Source organism: Choloepus didactylus, chromosome 10 (genome assembly GCF_015220235.1).
Source record: "Choloepus didactylus isolate mChoDid1 chromosome 10, mChoDid1.pri, whole genome shotgun sequence".
Taxonomy (NCBI): Eukaryota; Metazoa; Chordata; class Mammalia; order Pilosa; family Megalonychidae; genus Choloepus; species Choloepus didactylus.
This window is the reverse complement of record NC_051316.1, coordinates 44,166,474-44,189,795: the sequence shown is the minus strand read 5'-3', so window position 1 is coordinate 44,189,795 and position 23,322 is coordinate 44,166,474. Positions and strand designations below refer to the sequence as shown.

The following is a 23,322-nucleotide window of genomic DNA, read 5'->3' as shown; positions in this document are numbered from 1 at the left end:
AGTGCCTTAAACACTTTTCATATATTTTAACTCATTTAATGCTTTCAACAACCCTCTTACATAGGGATTATCATTACATTTATTTTGCAACAGAGGAAACAGAGGCATAGAATAGTTAAGTAACTTGCCCAAGATCACATAGTTGGTAAATGACAGAACTGATAAGTGGCAGAATGACTCTGGAGCCTAAATTCTTAACCATTGTTTCATGGAAAGGACACTCAGACAAGACTGACCAAAAGAAAGAGACAGGGAAATAAAATACGACATGAAAAGGGAGAAAGAAGTACAGACACAGTTTTTAAAAATAAAAGAATACTGTGTCTATAAATAACCTCAACGACATGGATAAATTTCCTGAGTAATATAGAATGACAAAAATGGCAAAAAAAATAGAAAATTTGAACATGCAAATAATCACAAAATGGTTACTGGTGAAAGACTGAAAGTTTTCCCTCTAAGATCATGAAGAAGATATGGATGCCTACTATTACCATCATTATTCAACACTGTACTGTAATTTCTAGCCAGAGCAATTAGTCAAGAAAAAAAGGAAATGGCATCCAAGTTGGAAATGAAGAGGTAAAACTTTCCCTCTTTGAGGGGGCATAATTCTATTTTTAGAAAATTCTGAAAAATCCACATCAAAGTCACTAGAGCTAATAAATGAATTCAGCAAAGTGGCAGGGTACAACATCAATACGCAAAAATTATCAGTGGTTTATATGTACTAGCAATAAACTATCCAAAGGGGAAATCAAGAAAAAAATTTAATTTACAGAAGCAACTAAAAGAATCAGGTATCTAGGAATAAAGTTAACTAGGGACGTAAAGGTCTTGTACATGGAAAACGACAAAACATTGCTAAAAGAAAAGAAGACCTAAATAAATTGAAGTACATTCCATGTTCATGAAATGGAAGACTAAAATTGTTAAGATGTCAATTCTGTCTAAAGCAATTTATAGATTCAATGCAATCCCAATCAAAATTCCAACAGACTTCCTTGCAGAAATGGGAAAACCAGTCATCAAATTTATATGTATGAGTAAAGAGCCCCAAACAGCCAAAACCATCTTAAAAAAGAACAACAATGTTGGAGGACTCACATCTCAATTTTAAAACTTATTATAAAACTACAGTAATCAAAACAGTGTGGTACTGCATAAGAACAGACATACAGACCAATGAAATCAAAACTGAAAGTTCAAATGGAAGAAGATGGTGGCATAGAGAGGAGTAGAAGCTAGTTTGTCCCCCTGGAACAACTAATAAACAACAAAGAACAACTAGTAAATAATCTGGAATAACTGCAGGGGGATGAACGTGACTGTCCACTCATCATATACCAACCTGAATTGGGAGGAATGCCCGAGATCGCAGCATAAAATCTGTAAGTAAACACTGTGGACCCAAGCCAGGAGCCCCCTCCTCCCACGCCCAAAACCTCGCTGCACTAGAGAGCAGCATTCTCCCAGCAAGAGAATATAGCTCAGCTGAGCTCCATCTGGGGTTTTAATTAACAAACTTGAACTGCTCAATACAAGATACAAATCCCCAACAAGCAGACAGAGGCTTTTGGTGACGACTGACCTTGGAGAGTCAGAGGGTGGCCGCGGACTGGCTCTGAAGGGGGCTTTCTGTCCCTTTTTTGGCTCAGTGGAGAAAGCCTCAGCCATTTTCAGTTCCCAGTGCTCTGACCCAAACGAGGGTGGTGACAGCATAGGCAGAGACTACTCAAATGCTAATGACCTCTCCCTAGGGGGTGTATCTTCCTTAAGAGGAAGAAGGTGATGCCAAGCTCTACTACATACCTTCCATTCAGAACCAGACTCCAGAGCCTGGGGGAAAACAGCCACAGGCCAAACCTCCTTACACCAATCTGGAGCTACAGGCTGACAGGTGCCACCTGCTGGGTGGAAAAGCATAGTGACTTTAGGCCTCACAGGGTGTACCAATCTTCTAAGACACACCCTCAGGGAGATGTGATACTATTGCCTCCTTCTGAGACCTGAGCCCGTTCTGGTCTGGGAAAACCTGATTGGGGTAACCAAGGAAATCAGATGCCTAGACAGTAAAAAACTACAACCTACACTAAGAAAAACGAAGTTATGGCCCAGTCATAACTTCAACTGAGATACAGGAATTGAAACAACTAATACTAAATCAATTAAAAATGTTTAGGAAGATATGGCAAAAGAGATGAAGCATATAATGAAAACACTGGGCATACACAAGGTAGAAATCGAAAGTTCAAAAAAACAACTGGCAGAATCTACGGAAATGAAAGGCACAACACAAGAGATGAAAGACACGATGGAAACATACAACAGCAGATCTCAAGCGGCTGAAGAAAACACTCAGGAACTGGAGAACAAGGCAACTGAAAGCCTACACACAAAAGAATAAAGAATATGAGGGAGAGCTTAAAATATTCTCTGACAAACAGACAATGACAGAATTTGTGAACAAGATACCTGCTCTACAGGAAACACTGAAGGAAGCACTGCAGACAAAAAGGAAATGACAGGAGTGAGAGGTTTGGAAAACAATTTTGGGAGATAGTAGCACAGCAATGTAAGTACACTGAACAAAGATGACTGAGAGTACGGTTGAAAGATGAAGGTTAGGAGACTACTCAAATGCTAATGACCTCTCCCTAGGGGGTGTATCTTCCTTAAGAGGAAGATACACCAGAACAAAAGATGAAAGATAAAGACTGGGACTGTATAACTCAGTGAAACCTAGGGTGCTCAACGACTGTGATAAAAGGTACGAATATGTTTTTATATGAGGTAGAACAAATGAATGTCAGCACTGCAAGGTGTTAGAAATAGGGTGGGATTGGGGGAAGATACAACCAATGCAAACTAGAGACTATAATTAATAGAAACATTGTATTATGCTTCCTTTAATATAACAAAGGCAATATACCAAAGCTAAATGCATACTGGGGGAGAGGGGCATAGGGGAATTCCTGGCATTGGTGATGTTGTTTGACTCTTTATTCTACTTTAGTTTAATGCTATTTTTCCTTTTGTTGCTTTCTAGTTCTCATGTTTTTTTGTTTTCTTCTCTTTCTTTTTTCTTTTTCTTTTGTCTCTCTACTTTCTTTGACTCTCCCTCCTTTTTTGTGGAAGAAACGGAGATGTCCTTAAATAGATAGTGGCGATGGTGCTGAGTACATAAATACGTGACTAATAGAGGGGCATATAGGAAAAAATATACACCTATTGCAAACTACATGCTACAGTCAGTAGTATTTTGGCATTCTTTTGTTGACAGTAGCAAATGTACCATACCAAGGCTGTGAGTCAATGATGGAGGGGGAGTGGTTAGGGATATGGGAGGACTGGAGTTTCCTTTTTTTGACTTTCTTTCTTTTCTGGAGTAATGAAAATGTTCTAGGGATTGGGGAAGGAAATTAATTGTGGTGATGGATGCACAGCTCTATGATGGTACCATGGGCAACTGATTGTACACTTTGGATCTTTGGATAATTGTATGGTATGTGAACAATCTCAATAGAAAAACAAACAAACAAAAAAACACCTGCAAGTTCGGAAGAAAACCTTCAGAAGTAAATCTACAGCCAACTGATTTTTGACAAAGTTGCCAAATCCACTTGATGCTGAAATAATAGTGACTTCAATAAACAGTGCTGCGAAAACTGGATATCCATATAGAAAAGAGTGAAGATGGATTCCTACCTCATACCGTATACAAAGTCAACTCCAAATGGATCAAAAGACATAAACATAAGAACCAAAATTATAAAACTCCTAGAAAAAAGCATAGGGAAACATCTTTAGGAGCTTGTGTTGGCAATGGTTTCTTAGATTTTACACCAAAAGCATGAACCACAAAAGAAAAAATAGATAAATGGGATTTCATAAAAATTAAAAACTTTGTGCTATATAAAGAAATCCTATACCTCAACAATAAAAAGACAGAAAACCCAATTAAAAATGAGTGAAGGACTTTAATAGACAAACATTTCTTCAAAGAAGATATAGGAAGGACCAATAAGCACATAAAAAGATGCTTAGCATCATTAGCCATTAGGGAAATGCAAATCAAAACCACAATGAGATACCACTTCACACCCACTAGAATGGCTACCATTAAAATACAAAACAAAACAGAAAATAACCAGTGTGGAAGATGTTGTAGAGAAATAGAACATTCATTCACTGTGGTGAGAATGTAAAATGGTACAGCTGCTGTGGAAAACAGTTTGCAAGTCCTCAGAAAGGCCATCCCATTTTTAGGTATATATCCCAAAGAACTGAAGGCAGGGACTGGAATAGATTTGTGTACCAATGTTCATAGTGGCATCATTCACAATTACCAAAAGGTGGAATCAACCCAAGTGCTCATCAACAGATGAATGGACAAACAAAATGTGAAATACACATACAATTGTTTCATCAAATGTAACAAGGGTACCACACTAATGGAACATGTTAATAAGGAAACCTGTGGAGGTGAGGTATACGGGAACTCTGTATTTTCTGCATGACTATTCGGTATACCTACAACTTCTCTAACAAAAAATAAATTCTAATACCACCAATCATTAAAAAAAGAGAATGCTCATGACTTTTTTTTCTTTGTGATATTTTGATAATTATGCTTTAAGAAGTATCTTAAAGTACTGATTTAAAATATTATACAATTTAGAGTACAGGTTGTATAAGATCAACCACAAATTTTGAAATACCAGATTTCATGTTAAGAACTACATTGTAAAATCCAAGATAAATGACTTTGAATTTAGCTCCTATGATGCATAAATCTGGGGGAATAATATTACAAATTCTTTTCTGGGGGATACCAGAAATTACCATGTTAGCTAGAGAATCTGCAACTGCTTCTAATCAGTTACAGGCCCCTCTATCTAGCAATTAGGCTTCTAGCAGTCCCAATGATCTGGAATAAAACAGCAACACCTACCAGAGATTATTTTTTTAAAGCTATAAACAAATCTCAGAGCATTCAAAAACAAAAATCTTTACATATTTTGTATCTTCCTATTTCCAATTAAGATTTGTTCATTTGCTACCATAAGGAAAAAAAAAACACTTTTTATGTTTATCTTTACCTAGAATAATTAAAGCCTGATGTTTTAGATGAACTGATAGAAGAAGAAATCAGAAAAAATAAAATAAATCAGATATTTCAACACCAGAAATGGATAAATGAGGTGGTAGATTGTTGATTGTTACTTGCAAAGATCAGAATATACAAAGTCAGACGTAGCAACAGAGAAGATTCAACTATGAAAAAGCAGGAAAAAAAAAAATCAGAATTTAGGTCAGTTCTATAGAAGGGAGCCAGAGGCCCAACACATCCCTGTAGACTGACCCAGGGGAAATCACATTAATACTATGACAAAAGTGGAAAATTACATAACAGCTCAGTAGCCTAGGGGCATATGAATACCCCTAGGAAAATTAAACTCACTTCATTACTCTTTGAGGACACCATGAGAATTAGATACTACTACCCTGAAGCTCCAGTATGTAATCTGTAAAGCATTCACCAAAGTCCAGTGATGAGTGAAACCAGGAACATTATGTCTTTAGAGAGTTGTATGCATTACACAGTTTAGTGCTTACAGAGATGCTGAATATTCACCTTCAGAGTTTGCCAAAATGCTCCTTTTCAGTAAGGATGGAACATACAAATACTCATAATTGTCAAAATTTATGCTAAGTGTAACTGAGAAAGGAGGTGCCTAATAAGATGTTTTAACAAATTTTCTGTCTTCTCTGTGCAGAAACACAGCTTGTGAAACTCTTCTCTGTCTCCGGGGTAGGCTGCATTTCTTTCTTCTTTTAGACAATTACAGGAATCAACAGCAGAGGCACTCCTCTGTGAGATTACAGGACTCGAAATTCAGATGAGTTTGCTAGGGAACCTCAATTGTGATGGAGGACATAGACTGCATGGACTGCTATATAGGAATGGAAACAAGAGAACATTATTTTCTTCTTTGAAACAGAATCATGTCTATTACTTTTTAAGTAAAGTTTCATAATTTCAGTACTAATAAGATTCCATAAGATACTCAGAGAATAATTGGGTCATCCTGGGAAAAGTTGGTTTTGTTGATAAATTGAACAAATTACTTAATAATTTTGAGTTGAAAAGCTTGGAGGAGTTTATCAAATAGGAAAAACTTACTGGACAATGTTAAAACAAGATTCCTTCACCACTGGTAAGAAGAGTTGGGGTTAGTCCAAAAAAAAAAAAAAAAAAAAAAAGTGAGGTGAAGACGGCATCTACCAGAGTTATCAAAATAGCCTCAGTTCTAATGTTAGTTATGAACTTATTTATTTAGTGAAAATTTTAGGTAGCAAGAGTCAAAAGTGAGGAAATTGGACCTATGACAATATTATAGCAGAAGATGGAAATTAAGGCTAAAGAACCTATGAATTATGCCAAGCAAGGTAATTTGGATCAGAATACCTACATGGTTCAACACAGACATTTCTATGTTTTTGTTTTCCTTTAGTTTAATACTACTAGATACAGCACTGTCTAATACAGGAGGCATTAACTACATGTGGCTATTAAACTTAAAATTAAAATTAAATAAAATTTAAAATTCAGTCCTCAGTTACACTAGCCATTAGCTTGTGCTTATCAAATTGTACAGTACAGACCAAGCATATCCATTACTGCAGAAAGTTCTATTGGATAGTGCCCAATTAGAACCTTTCAAACCCAGGCAATTCAAAACGAGAGTTTACATGTTTCACAACTTCAAATATTGGAGCTCCTTCCTTCCCAGCTTTTCCATCTGAATAGATATAGGCAATTTCGACAGTTTAATATAAAATTTATTAATCTACATAAAGGTTTTAAAAGGGTAGCAAATTAGATTCTTACTTAACCGAAGATAAATCAAATGGAACAGTGGGATAAAAAACAAAACAAAAACAAAAACACTTTTTACCAGGCAAGTTACTTAAATCCTGATTCAGTTGTCTGACATGACAGGAGATAAAAAGCAAGTAACAACAAAGCAAAAACAAAAGTCAACCAATGCCACCCCCACGCCCCCAAATCGTAACACTAAGGATTGTTGTAAGAATGAGATGAAGATGTGTTTCGTGAGTAGTCAGCACTTAAAGTGAAACCCCTTTCCTCCTGCTGCACACTGATTAACCACATAGAAGTAAATGAGATTACCTGCAGAGTACTGTTTAAAAGAACGTATCTTGACAAAAATATTATAGAATGTATTTATTTCTAATCCAACTGTAATGGAAAGACCATTTTATTAACGAGCAATGTAGACCTATTAGACTATACATTTTAATGAAAGTTTTGGCATATGAAAGGGATGCATGTTCTTGGAAAGGTACTCTGTAAGCTGAAGCTGCAAGTAAGCCATGAAAAACTATAAAACTGGTTGTGATTGTCATCAGCCAACTAATTTCTGGACACACCCTATATGGTATTCTAAATAGTTCTACAATCAGTATTCTAAACCACTTAAGCTAGGCCCTAACAAGTGAATCAGGTCTTCTTTGATTAAGCAGTAGGATGGGTTGTCAATAATTGCATAAGGTAATATCAGAGATTCCCACAGTTTTTGGTGACTGGAAGGGGCAATTAGCTCGGACCTGTCAAAATTACACCTTTACATATTGCTGAGCATAAGCTAAAACATGACTGGGCACATGTTTTCCTGCCTTAATCACTGGCTTCTGGTACATCTACTGAAAGGCTTTCAGAATCATGCTTATCCAAAGTTCACAGAAAAGCTATTATATTACATTGGTCTAAAAACATTCCACAAATATGCACTATTCCCTCCTAAGTCAATTCATCCCATACCATGTAACACCCATCTATAGCACAATACATATCTATCCAAAGTAGTCCTAAGTGTCAGCAAATTAAATGATGGAACACTCTTTAAAAGAAGGAGGGGGGGCTCATATTACTTATGTCCCAGTTTGAATTTCTGAGTTATGAGAAAAATTATGAAGCCATTTACAGCCAACACTACATGTGAACAAGTAGCCTTCTATCAGCTATTCTTTACCAAGTAGCAAATAAACTAAAAATGTAAAAATAAACATCACCAAACAACAGCCAAGTTTTTGTTGTCTGGCAATTGAAATTGCCGTGAAATATATTGACACTACAGTCAAAAGATAGAAATGGTAATGGAGATAACACTACTACTGTATCCAAATAATTTTTAAACAAATCATGCAATTAGGATTTGATATTTTAAGAAATAACAGTGTAATTATAGAAGTATTAGAAAGCATGGTTTAAAAAATTCAAACCACACTGAAAACTAAAAAATAAAAAATAAGTCTCCTTGCCAGGTTTAAATAAGGAAGATTGGTTGAAAGTCAGTTTAGGATTTCATTTCCTCAGATACTCTCTCCAACTCAGCAGATGACTGGAGGTTTATATTGAAGAACCTCCTCTGAAGAATCAGACTAATTTGAAAAAAAGATCTAAAGATACACACATGGGAGGTTACACAGGGAAGGTGGAGGACCAGGAAGGATGTGTGTGTGGTCAGTGTGGGGGAGAGCTACATCCTCTTCTATAGTGGGACCTCAATAGTGAAAAGCAGCAATATCTTTTATTTAGAGATATGGAGGTAAACACCAAAAGAATAAATAAATGCCTCCGGGAAGAAGGAATATTTCAAGAGGAGGGGGGCTTAGACTTGACATTTTTAAAAACAAACTTTGTAGAATCATTTAGCTTCTTAACCATATGCATGTATGAATTTGATAAATAAAAAATTTAATCAACTCTTCTCCCCAAACTTCAGGCTCACACCCAGAAATTACAACTTTGGTCATTTGTTTTCAGTTCTCCTAGTGTTTATTACCATACTCAAATATTTATCTTCAATTTCATACCATAATGTATCTTTTCAATGAAAGATGAACTGAGAGCATTTAATCTCTCCCTTCCCTGCTTATTCTGATTTATTTCAGTTTTTACTGGTTATTAGGCACAACACTTGTTTGCTTCAAATTTGGACTTTCTGAAGAGCCTTTAATTTTCCCAGTTTCTGCCTTAAAAAAAAAAGCTTCAGAAAATTCGTAAGCTTTAATCATATTTAACATATTTCAACTCCTTAATCTTACAATTCGTGCAACAGAAAGTACTTTGTTCTTGACGACATTCTCAGACCCAGGTGCATTCTATTTCAATCTGAAACAATTACTTCCTGAACCAGTTCACAGTTATCTGTCTACCCAAGACTCTTTTTATCCCTTCTGTTTCTTAATCTCCTTTTACCTTTTTGTAGCATTCTTTTGTGTTTCGCTTTGCCAAGCAGTTTGCCCCTTTCCTTCCCTGAGGGTCTGAGGAAGTAAAATAAGTTTTCAGACACATTTTTAAAGAAATCTTATTTTGCTTTCATACAGTAAACTAAGCCACCTTCAGAATTTTTAGTGTTTTTTTGTTGGTTTTTTTTTTTTTTTTTTTTTAATAATTCTGAAATGATTGTCCATATCTTCTAGCATGTACCGTTGTGGATGAGATATCTAATAGCAATCTGGTTTTTACTTTTTGAAAGTGATTCCCACTCCCCCGCCAAAAAAAAACATTTAGGAGACTTTCCTTTATCCTCAGAGATACGAAATTTTCTGAGACTGTATCTAGATGTGTGTTATTTTTCATCCATTTTGTTTTTTTTTTTTTTTTTTTTCACTTGCTAATTATTTTATTACAATTTACTGTTATCCTATGCTCTTTTTTTTTTTTATTATTTGTTTTTTTTTGTCTTCATTTTATTGAGATATATTCACATACCACGCAGTCATACAAAACAAATCGTACTTTCGATTGTTTACAGTACCATTACATAGTTGTACATTCATCACCTAAATCAATCCCTGACACCTTCATTAGCACACACACAAAAATAACAAGAATAATAATTAGAGTGAAAAAGAGCAATTGAAGTAAAAAAGAACACTGGGTACCTTTGTCTGTTTGTTTCCTTCCCCTATTTTTCTACTCATCCATCCATAAACTAGACAAAGTGGAGTGTGGTCCTTATGGCTTTCCCAATCCCATTGTCACCCCTCATAAGCTACATTTTTATACAACTGTCTTCGAGATTCATGGGTTCTGGGTTGTAGTTTGATAGTTTCAGGTATCCACCACCAGCTACCCCAATTCTTTGGAACCTAAAAAGGGTTGTCTAAAGTGTGCATAAGAGTGCCCACCAGAGTGACCTCTCGGTTCCTTTTGGAATCTCTCTGCCACTGAAGCTTATTTCATTTCCTTTCACATCCCCCTTTTGGTCAAGAAGATGTTCTCCGTCCCACGATGCTGGGTCTACATTCCTCCCCGGGAGTCATATTCCACGTTGCCAGGGAGATTCACTCCCTTGGGTGTCTGATCCCACGTAGGGGGGAGGGCAGTGATTTCACCTTTCAAGCTGGCTTAGCCAGAGAGAGAGGGCCACATCTGAGCAACAAAGAGGCATTCGGGAGGAGGCTCTTAGGCACAACCATAGGGAGGCCTAGCCTCTCCTTTGTGTCCTATGCTCTTGAGGTTACTTATACCTATCATCCATTTTGTTTTATACTTTATGGATCCTTTTTTTTAAAATGCAATTTTATTGAGATATATTCATATACCATACAATCATCTGAAGCTTACTATCAATTGTTCACAGTATCATAAAGTTGTGCATTCATTACCACAATCAATTTTTGAACATTTTCATTACTCCAAAAAATAAAAATAAGAATAAAAATAAAAGTGAAAAAGAACACCCATATCCCTCCTCTCCCCCATTATTCATTTACTTTTTGTCCCCATTTTTCTATTCATGTGTCCATACACTGGATAAAGGGTTTCACAATCACATGGTCACATTGTTAAGCTATACAGTTACACAATTGTCTTCAAGAATCAAGGATACTGGGTTGCAGTTAACAGTTTCAGGTGTTTCATTCTAGCTATTCTAATACACTAAAAACTAAAAAGCGCTATCTATATAATGCACAAGGATAACCTCCAGAATGACCTCTCAACTCCATTTGAAATCTCTCTGACACTGAAACTTTGTTTCATTTCTCTTCCCCCTTTTGGTCCAGAAGGCTTTTGCAATGCCAAGATGCCAGGTCGAGGCTCATCCTCAGGAGTCATGTCCCATGTAGGGGTTTGGGCAGTGAGTTTACCTGCAGAGTTGGCTTAGAGAGAGAGGCCACATCTGAGCAACAAAAGAGGTTCTCTGGGGGTGACTCTTAGGCACAATTATAAATAGGCTTAGCCACTCCTTTGCAGTAACAAGCTTCACAGGGTCAAGCCCTAAGTTCAAGGGCTCAACCTACTAAACTGGTAGTCTCCAATGCTTGGAAAATATCAGGAATTCCCCAGATGGGAATTTTTCCACATTTTTCCTCCATCCCTCAAGAGGGCTTTACAAATACTTTTTATTCTCTGCCCAAATTACTCTGGGAATGTATCTGGGCTTCATGCTAAACTTTACGGGTCCTTTTGATCTAAAGCCCCGAGACTTTAACGCAGAGAATTTTTCTTCTATTTCTTTATTTCCTCTCCACCCCTTTCTTTGTTCTCTTTACCTGGAATTCTGGGTATACCCACTGTGCCGGTTTGAATGTACTCTGTCCCCCAGAAAAAGCCATATTCTTTGATGCAATCTTGTGGGGCAGACATAATAGTGGGGATTAAGTTGGAAGTTTGGATTAGGTTGTTTGCATGGAGATGCGCCCCACCCAACTGTAGACAATAACTGATGGGATATTTCCATGGAGGCGTGGCCCCACCCATTCAGGGTGAGCCTTGATCAGTGGAGCCATATAAATGAGCTGGCTTAAAGAGAAGCAATTCAGTGCAGCTGTGAGTGACGTTTTGAAGAGGAGCAAGCTTGCTAGAGAGGAATGTCCTGGGAGAAAGCCATTTTGAAATCAGAACTTTGGAGCAGATGCCAGCCATGTGCCTTCCCAGCTAACAGAGGTTTTCTGGACGCCATGGGCCATCCTCCAGTGAAGGTACCTGATTGTTGATGTGTTACCCTGGACACTTTATGGCCTTAAGACTGTAACGATGTAGCCAAATAAACCCCCTTTTTATAAAAGCCAATCCATCTCTGGTGTTTTGCATTCCACAGCATTAGCAAACTAGAACACCCACTATACCTATTAACTTTTCTCCCCTTTTTCCCACCTCTATCTTTCAGTTCTATTTTCTAGGGAATTTCCTCTAGTTTATTACAGAGATTACTATTTTAGAATTCTAGAGTATAAAATCTATTTTTCAGTCTTATGGAGTTTTTTAATCTTGGAAATCAATTTTAACATAAAAAACTGTTCTCATTTTATGGATGCAGAATCCTCTCTAGTCTCTCTCAGAATACTAAAATAATTTTTTTTTGTTCTGTTATCTGTGTTTTTAAGATAATGTTTGTTCCTTCTGTCTGTTCATCTTGGGTTTTCGTGCTGTTGGATTGCTTCTTCGCTATTCATATTTTTGAACAAAAAATTAAGCTGATTTTCCTTTATATTTGCATAAGTCATTTGACCCAGAAGGCTTGTAGTCTGCACTTACTCGCTGCTGGCTTGGAACTTCTCTATCACACCATGCACACATATTGGCCGATAGAGCAAACAAGTGTGTTCTGTTTATTATCTTCAACAGAAACAAAATTATACTTTACAAATATTCAAGAACATGGTACAGTTTTAATTATTTGGTTCAGTTATACAATTTGGGATTCTATCCAGTAAATTCTTCAAATAAGAAGACAATGAATTCTTTCCACAGCATAATAATGCAAGGTAGTAAAAGAAACCCTAAGGTAAGAATCAGAAGACCCAGCTTTCAGTTTCAGTTTTATTACTAAAAATATGCTGACCTTAGGGAAGTCAATCTTTTTATACCTCACTTTCCTTTTCGAAAAAATGAGAAGTTTTAACTAGATATTAAGGTCTTTTCTAGTCCTAATACTTAACCTTCTTTTTTCTTCTCATAAACTTTAGATTGGCTCAATCTTCCACAGCATGAAAAAAAATGAAGAAATTTATAATTCGAAAAACTTCAGAAGTTTTCAAGGTTCTCCCCACCAATTTATAAACAAAGCACCTAAATAAGCCCATTAATACATATTAGCAAGTTATAGGTAACACATTGAAATTTTGGGGGGACAGGGAGGAAGAGGGCAGATGTGGTCATGAATAGGTAAAAGAGGTTTCCATTTCCCATAGCTCTGTTTCCAAAAGGAATGATTTCTTTGTCTCCTGGCACAGTATGGAAATGATGTTTTGAAAAGTATAAAAACATCTTTAGTTTCATTCCAATGTGGATTTATTTTGTTTAAATTATTTCTTACTTCTGATTAAATGGAAACAAAAAGAAATTATATATCTAACAACCTGAATATTACATTCATATAAAATAAACTGAATGAAACTTTCAAATAAATTTTAGCATCTGAAATTTTAATCTATAAATCTATAAGTCTATATATTTTAATATTGTTAACGTGATAATTATGAGCAGAATCAAGTATTCAAAATACATTTAACTTCCTAAAATAAAACTACATATATTTCAATTTAACTATATACCCTGCAAATTCTCTACACTTTAAAATATTAAAAATTTTTTATCTGTAGTTCTCAGGTAATCATCACTTAAAAGATGAATTCCAGGCTGTACATATTATTTAGTAAAAGGTATCTTTAAATTTCAGGAAGTCAGTCAAACCAATGTAGGCAGAGCTGAAGTATTGTAAAACAAAACAAATCAAATCAGTATTATCTCTGAATTTTGGCATCGAAGAATCTGAAATTCGGTTGGTTACAAAAGCCATGCTAGTGTTTATTTACCAACACACACATATATAGTACTTAATAGGCTCTGTTCTAAATGCTTTATAAATATTAACTATTTAGCCCCTCAGATAATCTTCCGAGATAGATATTATTTCCTAATACTGAATGAAAAAATGAAAATGAGATAGCTATTCAGAATATGTGAAAGGACATATCCGGCAAAGAGGAAGGAAATGGCCTTGGATACCAGATGGTAAAAAAAGCAAGCAACACCTGGAGTGGCAACTATAAATTCATAGCTTTCTTATTGTCTTTTCCTGAAAATTTTCAAGAGGCACTTCTTAAAAAGGCAAAACAAACTTCTAGGATGTCTTTGTATATATGCTTATTACCAAATTTCTAATTCATAAAACGTATTTGAAATAGACCATCAATTTTTTCTCAAAGGTGGCATCAGTTTGCACTAACACCTACACATCTACCCCATGGGATTTTGTCATTTGGATTAAATTTGATTCTTCAATGAATGTAGGTGACAATGTGTTGGGATGTTGATGAATGGCACTGAATCTAAGAATCAATTTGGGAAAAAAAAGAAGCAGCAATTTGGGAGGACTTAACATCTTTGAGTCTTCATACTCCTGAACAAGGTATCTCTCTCCACTTATATAGACCTTTTGAAAAATTCCTACATCTTTGTTGATATATAGAAATGCAATGGATACTGACTTTGTATACCACAACTTTGTAAATTCTTATTCTCTTATTTTTTCCAGCTTCACTGCGTTGACTGGGATTCCAATACACTGCCGAATATGCTCCTGGTCTTACTGGTGAAACATTAAATGTATTCCTTTTAAGGGCAGTTTTTCCTATAGATTTTTTTGGACATCCTTTGGTTTGCTAATATTTTGCATAGAAATTTTGCATTTATATTCATGATTGAGAATGGCCTTTAATTTTCCTCTTTCATACTTCTCGTTTCAGGTTTTTGAATTTAGGTTATGCTAATGCCTAAAATTTAGTTGGGAAATGGGCCCTCTCTTTCTATGCTAAAGAAAAATTGGATACATATTCTCATAGCCAACAATTAGATTTAATGTTATAGTTTTTCCCCTAAAGATTTTCTGCATTTTCTGATATATCTTTCTATTCTTTCCCTCTATGCTAATTCTTTAAAAATATAGTGGAGCAGCTGTTTCAGTGAAGACTGACAAAGAAATGGATGACACTGCATAAAAATTACTAAAAGAATGAATCTTAACTGAGCTACACCTGATACATGACAGACTTTTAGTTTGTGGATTTTAATATTCAGTTCTAACTACTGAAGGACAAGTGCAAAGGTCTGCAATAATGTATATAATGGCAATACTATCAGTCTCACAAGGTTGCTTTGGGAAGTATGTAGAACAAGCACGATCAAACAAATCTTAAATTCCAGCTGAAAGGCTGTTGCGGGAATGAGTCAGAGCTGAGATCCTAGCCATTAATAACAGAGTTTTACCTCAAAGCTTTAAATCTGACCTTGAATGATTTGTGTCTATGAAAGCTTGGCAGGCTCCCTAGGGTATGCACCAGCATGGACAGGGAAGCGGGGGCTGGAGTGGGGAGTGGTAATGGTAGTACATAAATCAACTTGGAAGCTGCACCAGCTTAAAACCCTTAAATAGCTTTTTACCCAACTGGGGATAAAGGCACTTGTGGCCATGCTGCCACATCTCAAGGAATATTTCCAGATTCTTTGTTTTAACTTTCTTTTTGGACCATCTTGCTCTAGACTATGACTTCTAGTTTCTGTTCTATTACTTCTGTCTGGATTTCTAGTTTCTGTCCTGTTGCCATATGCATGGATTCTCTCTTCAATTGTGAAGACTTGGTTACATAGTTGACTTGACATTCCAATCAACCCCAAGCCTCATACTCTGAAGCACATAAACCATCCATTTCATCCCTACATTAAATCCAGGCATCTAGGGAAAAACAGAACAATGCACAAAGGAGACCAGACAGAGAGCCTAGTCACCAGTCTGAGAACCACCAGGTCCACTGGGGACCCTGTGTGGCTGGTAACTGAAGAGGATCCGAAGCCAACGTATATGCTTATTGGCAGGAAGCATAACCATAACTCTGTTTATACCTCAGGGTGACAGGCCATTTAAATAAAGATAGGCCACTTGAAATGTCTCATTTTTAAGCAGGAAGTAACCCAGAATGGCTGGGTCCAAGCCCATCCTTTTTATGTTGCATTTTAGACTCTTCATCTGCCTGAGAAAACTCTTAACTTCTCTTGGAATTACTAGGAACTAAGGCCATAGTAGACTCATGAGCACAGATAAGCTTTGTAGAGTTCATGCTAACCCAGTAGGCACATAGTGAGACTAAAATTCATCACCGTCCAACAAGTTACCACTGACACGAGGCAATGGGTGGTGTGCATAAGGATGTTATACAGCTGGGGCTGAGTAGAAATCATCAATCCCATGATTGCATATATTGCTTGAAGTTTTATCTTTGTCCACACAGTGTCAACAACATATTTTATGAGTCTCATTGGCAGCCATCAGGGAGGTATTAGCTATCAAGAAGCCAAGAAATTGAGTTACAGTTACAACTCTTCAAGGATCCTGGCTAGGTTGGTATCAATATGCCTAAGTCCTATGTCCTGGCCAAATGGCCATATAAATTATCTCTCAGGGCTGAATTATATGTCTTTGCACTTACTCTCAAGATTCTTCAGCCTTTTGAATACTAGTATGGAGAAACCCAACTCCCGCCAATCTTAATCAAATGACAATCTAGGAATTGTTCTCACTGCTGCTCATTCTGCCCTCTTCTATCAGCTTTGAGTGGTCTGGGTATAAATGAAATGAATCTAGGACTGGGGGAAGGAAGATACTAACACCTAGTATAGATCTGTGAGGTAGTGAAGAGCTACATTATCTCTCTGCAAAGTTGGACGATTTGAACAATGTACCATGCTCTTCAGCCTCTGTAATGATAACCTGGTCAGTGTTCTAATCCTTAATGATCTGTTTCTTATTAATACCCTCAACTTGAAAATGGTAATGTATCAGGATAACATGATACTGTATATTGCTCCCAGATCTGACTTTGTACTAACCCTTATATTTAGATGGTTCTGAGCTAAGTATTGTTTAAATCAATTCCACACAAGATCAGCTTGAGGTTGAACCTGAAAATGAATTTAGAGAGCAACATGACTATTAAGGATATCTGAGGTTAATGGAAAGGTTTCAGGAGTTCTATGACCTCAGAAACCACATGCAAAATTTTTGGACAAAGGATCCCAAATATTTAATAACAGAGAGAACTGCAAATCCCATTCCCCAAAATTTGGATGACTTGGTTAAAATTTCTGTTTCATATTCATTTTATGCTTCTCAAGCCTTACCATTCACCCAACTCAGAATGGCTGCGATAACTTACTCTTCATTTCCAATATGGAGTACTTGGAAAGCTAAAAGAACCCTTACCTTTTGCATTGAGGCATTTCAGTCACAAAAGAAACTAACCCGGATCTTAACCTACCCATACCTTGATTATGTAAATGCTCACTCTATCCCACACTTCATTTCTATATGATTAATAAATAATCTCAGCTTTAGATAGGAATTTCTACTTTGTACTCCTTGACTTCAATTTCTTTTTTCCCTTTTGACACTGCATACAATCCAGATTGCACTTCTGGTAGCAGGCTTCTTTCTACTGGCCTTGGGATATGCCTTCAATTAAGGAATATCCATAGCTCTGTCCCTACCCAGCAGAGGCTCCAGAGAACTTGGCCAAGAAATCATACTCCTAAAAACAAAACAAAACCTTGAGCCCTTATTAGAGGTAGAGTTATAGATTATGAGGAGACAGGGTTAGAATTTCAGCCTGTGAATATAACGAGATACCAGATTTTTAGAGTAAGACTGTTAGCTTTTTCTGGTAGATAACTGTTTAAAAGGCAGTACAGATAATCAGCACAGTGTCAGTCAAAAACACGAACATACACATTTCTCTTCTGCCTGCCAAAACATATACATACTCCTCCCTCAGAACATGGGACTATGCTCCCTTCCCCCTTGTTAAGGACAAATGACAAGATTAAAAAGAAAAATAGGATAAATGGATACAGAACAAATTGATCAAGTACATTTATACACTTTCATGTTGGTACAAAAAAAAAAAGGGTCCTTCTTTTGAAATGAAGAAGCTGAATTAGGTTAGGAAATATCTTGTTATCTGTTCTAGCAGCTTTGGGGCTAATTATATGGAAACTGTTTTAGAATAATGCTTAAGATACCCAGTTGCAGATTCCCAAGAGGAATCAGGGAACAATATCAAAATCTTTAGGTCTCTCATTGGAGACAATGAATTTATAACTAGAAAGAATTTCAGATGCTAATTAATGTTTAATAGACTAATATTCCCTCCTTACCTAAAGGTTAACCCACGAAAAATCTACAAATCTCTCTCTCCTTATATAAGCAGCAGCTCCAAGAATAAGTTATAAAATTAATAACAGTTGGTTTAGAGGGCTTCAATCACTCCATATTATTATATTTCTTGTAACCTTGTTCTACATAAGATATAAACTCATCCTGCAAAGGAGAAATTATTTCCTAAGTTATAAAACTGACGCTAGAGGCGGGGCAAGATGGCAGACTGGTGAGCTGTATGTTTTAGTTACTCCTCCAGGAAAGTAGGTAAAAAGCCAGGAACTGCGTGGACTGGACACCACAGAGCAATCTGTCTTTGGGCATACTTCATACAACACTCATGAAAACGTGGAACTGCTGAGATCAGCGAAATCTGTAAGTTTTTGCGGCCAGGGGACCCGCGCCCCTCCCTGCCAGGCTCAGTCCCGGGGGAGGAGGGGCTGTCAGCTCCAGGAAGGAGAAGGGAGAATTGCAGTGGCTGCTCTTATCGGAAACTCATTCTACTGATTCAAACTCCAACCATAGATAGACTGAGGCCAGACACCAGAGACTCTGAGAGCAGCCAGCCCAGCAGAGAGGAGACAGGCATAGAAAAAAAACAACACGAAAAACTCCAAAATAAAAGCAGAGGATTTTTGGAGTTCTGCTGAACACAGAAAGGGGAAGGGCGGAGATCAGGCCTTGAGGCGCATATGCAAATCCCGAAGCAAGGCTGATCTCTCTGCCCTGTGCACCTTTCCTTAATGGCCCTGGTTGCTTTGTCTATTAGCATTTCAATAACCCATTAGATCTCTGAGGAGGGCCGTTTTTTTTTTTTTTTTTAAATCCTTTTTGCTTTTTCTAAAACAATTACTCTAAGAAGCTCAATACAGAAAGCTTCAAAGAATTGAAATTTGGGCACGTCAAGTCAAGAGCAGAACTAAGAGAGCTCTGAGACAAAAGGCAATAATCCAGTGGCTGAGAAAATTCACTAAACAACACAACTTCCCAAGAAAAGGGGGGTGTCCGCTCACAGCCACCATCCTGGAGGACAGGAAACACTCCTGCCCATCGCCAGCCCCATAGCCCAGAGCTGCCCCAGACAACCCAGTGTGACGGAAGTGCTTCAAATAACAGGCACACACCACAAAACTGGGCGTGGACATTAGCCTTCCCTGCAACCTCAGCTGAATGTCCCAGAGCTGGGAAGGGGGAGCAGTGTGAATTAACAGAGCCCCATTCAGCCATCATTTGAGCAGACTGGGAGCCTACCAACACAGCCCAGCAGCCCAGAACTGCCCTGGGGGGACGGCACTCACCTGTGACATAGCACAGTCATCCCTCAACAGAGGACCCGGGGTGCACAGCCTGGAAGAGGGGCCCACTTGCAAGTCTCAGGAGCCATATGCCAATACCAAAGACTTGTGGGTCAGTGGCAGAGACAAACTGTGGCAGGACTGAACTGAAGGATTAGACTATTGCAGTAGCTTTAAAACTCTAGGATCATCAGGGAGATTTGATTGTTAGGGCCACCCCCCCTCCCCGACTGCCCAGAAACACGCCCCACATACAGGGCAGGCAACACCAACTACACACGCAAGCTTGGGACACCAATTGGGCCCCACAAGACTCACTCCCCCACTCACCAAAAAGGCTAAGCAGGGGAGATCTGGCTTGTGGAGAACAGGTGGCTCGTGGACGCCACCTGCTGGTTAGTTAGAGAAAGTGTACTCCACGAAGCTGTAGATCTGATAAATTAGAGATAAGGACTTCAACTGGTCTACAAACCCTAAAAGAACCCTATCAAGGTCAGCAAATGCCACGAGGCCAAAAACAACAGAAAATTATAAAGCATATGAAAAAACCAGACGATATGGATAACCCAAGCCCAAGCACCCAAATCAAAAGACCAGAAGAGACACACCTAGAGCAGCTACTCAAAGAACTAAAGATGAACAATGAGACCATAGTACGGGATATGAAGGAAATCAAGAAGACCCTAGAAGAGCATAAAGAAGACATTGCAAGACTAAATAAAAAAATGGATGATCTTATGGAAATTAAAGAAACTGTTGACCAAATTAAAAAGATTCTGGACACTCATAGTACAAGACTAGAGGAAGTTGAACAACGAATCAGTGACCTGGAAGATGACAGAATGGAAAATGAAAGCATAAAAGAAAGAATGGGGAAAAAAATTGAAAAACTCGAAATGGACCTCAGGGATATGATAGATAATATGAAACGTCCGAATATAAGACTCATTGGTGTCCCAGAAGGGGAAGAAAAGGGTAAAGGTCTAGGAAGAGTATTCAAAGAAATTGTTGGGGAAAACTTCCCAAATCTTCTAAACAACATAAATACACAAATCATAAATGCTCAGCGAACTCCAAATAGAATAAATCCAAAAAAACCCACTCCGAGACATATACTGATCACACTGTCAAACATAGAAGAGAAGGAGCAAGTTCTGAAAGCAGCAAGAGAAAAGCAATTCACCACATACAAAGGAAACAGCATAAGACTAAGTAGTGACTACTCAGCAGCCACCATGGAGGCAAGAAGGCAGTGGAACGATATATTTAAAATTCTGAGTGAGAGGAATTTCCAGCCAAGAATACTTTATCCAGCAAAGCTCTCCTTCAAATTTGAGGGAGAGCTTAAATTTTTCACAGACAAAGAAATGCTGAGAGAATTTGCTAACAAGAGACCTGCCCTACTGGAGATACTAAAGGGAGCCCTACAGACAGAGAAACAAAGACAGGACAGAGAGACTTGGAGAAAGGTTCAGTACTAAAGAGATTCGGTATGGGTACAATAAAGGATATTAATAGAGAGAGGGAAAAATATGGCAAACATAATCCAAAGGATAAGATGGCCGATTCAAGAAATGCCTTCACGGTTTTAACGTTGAATGTAAATGGATTAAACTCCCCAATTAAAAGATATAGATTCGCAGAATGGATCAAAAAAAATGAACCATCAATATGTTGCATACAAGAGACTCATCTTAGACACAGGGACACAAAGAAACTGAAAGTGAAAGGATGGAAAAAAATATTTCATGCAAGCTACAGCCAAAAGAAAGCAGGTGTAGCAATATTAATCTCAGATAAAATAGACTTCAAATGCAGGGATGTTTTGAGAGACAAAGAAGGCCACTACATACTAATAAAAGGGGCAATTCAGCAAGAAGAAATAACAATCGTAAATGTCTATGCACCCAATCAAGGTGCCACAAAATACATGAGAGAAACATTGGCAAAACTAAAGGAAGCAACTGATGTTTCCACAATAATTGTGGGAGACTTCAACACATCACTCTCTCCTATAGATAGATCAACCAGACAGAAGACCAATAAGGAAATTGAAAACCTAAACAATCTGATAAATGAATTAGATTTAACAGACATCTACAGGACATTACATCCCAAATCACCAGGATACACATACTTTTCTAGTGCTCACGGAACTTTCTCCAGAATAGATCATATGCTGGGACATAAAACAAGCCTCAATAAATTTAAAAAGATTGAAATTATTCAAAGCACCTTCTCTGACCACAATGGAATACAATTAGAAGTCAATAACCATCAGAGACTTAGAAAATTCACAAATACCTGGAGGTTAAACAACACACTCCTAAACAATCAGTGGGTTAAAGAAGAAATAGCAAGAGAAATTGCTAAATATATAGAGACGAATGAAAATGAGAACACAACATACCAAAACCTATGGGATGCAGCAAAAGCAGTGCTAAGGGGGAAATTTATAGCACTAAACGCATATATTAAAAAGGAAGAAAGAGCCAAAATCAAAGAACTAATGGATCAACTGAAGAAGCTAGAAAATGAACAGCAAACCAATCCTAAACCAAGTACAAGAAAAGAAATAACAAGGATTAAAGCAGAAATAAATGACATAGAGAACAAAAAAACAATAGAAAGGATAAATACCACCAAAAGTTGGTTCTTTGAGAAGATCAACAAGATTGACAAGCCCCTAGCTAGACTGACAAAATCAAAAAGAGAGAAGACCCATATAAACAAAATAATGAATGAAAAAGGTGACATAACTGCAGATCCTGAAGAAATTAAAAAAATTATAAGAGGATATTATGAACAACTGTATGGCAACAAACTGGATAATGTAGAAGAAATGGACAATTTCCTGGAAACATATGAACAACCTAGACTGACCAGAGAAGAAATAGAAGACCTCAACCAACCCATCACAAGCAAAGAGATCCAATCAGTCATCAAAAATCTTCCCACAAATAAATGCCCAGGGCCAGATGGCTTCACAGGGGAATTCTACCAAACTTTCCAGAAAGAACTGACACCAATCTTTCTCAAACTCTTTCAAAACATTGAAAAAAATGGAACACTACCTAACTCATTTTATGAAGCTAACATCAATCTAATACCAAAACCAGGCAAAGATGCTACAAAAAAGGAAAACTACCGGCCAATCTCCCTAATGAATATAGATGCAAAAATCCTCAACAAAATACTTGCAAATCGAATCCAAAGACACATTAAAAAAATCATACACCATGACCAAGTGGGGTTCATTCCAGGCATGCAAGGATGGTTCAACATAAGAAAAACAATCAATGTATTACAACACATTAAAAACTCAAAAGGGAAAAATCAATTGATCATCTCAATAGATGCTGAAAAAGCATTTGACAAAATCCAACATCCCTTTTTGATAAAAACACTTCAAAAGGTAGGAATTGAAGGAAACTTCCTCAACATGATAAAGAGCATATATGAAAAACCCACAGCCAGCATAGTACTCAATGGTGAGAGACTGAAAGCCTTCCCTCTAAGATCAGGAACAAGACAAGGATGCCCGCTGTCACCACTGTTATTCAACATTGTGCTGGAAGTGCTAGCCAGGGCAATCCGGCAAGACAAAGAAATAAAAGGCATCCAAATTGGAAAAGAAGAAGTAAAACTGTCATTGTTTGCAGATGATATGATCTTATATCTAGAAAACCCTGAGAAATCAACGATACAGCTACTAGAGCTAATAAACAAATTTAGCAAAGTAGCGGGATACAAGATTAATGCACATAAGTCAGTAA

At 37.3% G+C, this 23,322-nt stretch overlaps 1 protein-coding gene across 8 annotated transcripts in view; it reads right to left on the bottom strand.

Annotated features, from left to right (window-relative positions):
• Positions 1-23,322, bottom strand: part of ABHD17B (abhydrolase domain containing 17B, depalmitoylase) — a 55,063-nt gene that overhangs the window by 14,959 nt on the left and 16,782 nt on the right. For 2 of the 8 annotated variants that reach the window (XM_037797164.1, XM_037797167.1), the window contains exon 2: positions 5,639-5,957. The exons of 5 other annotated variants lie outside the window; for them this stretch is intronic. The gene's annotated coding sequence lies outside the window, so the exon portion shown is untranslated. Of the gene's footprint in view, positions 1-1,812; positions 1,832-5,638; positions 5,958-23,322 lie in introns of those variants that run through there. One more of the 8 variants, XM_037797166.1, reaches the window with a different exon arrangement.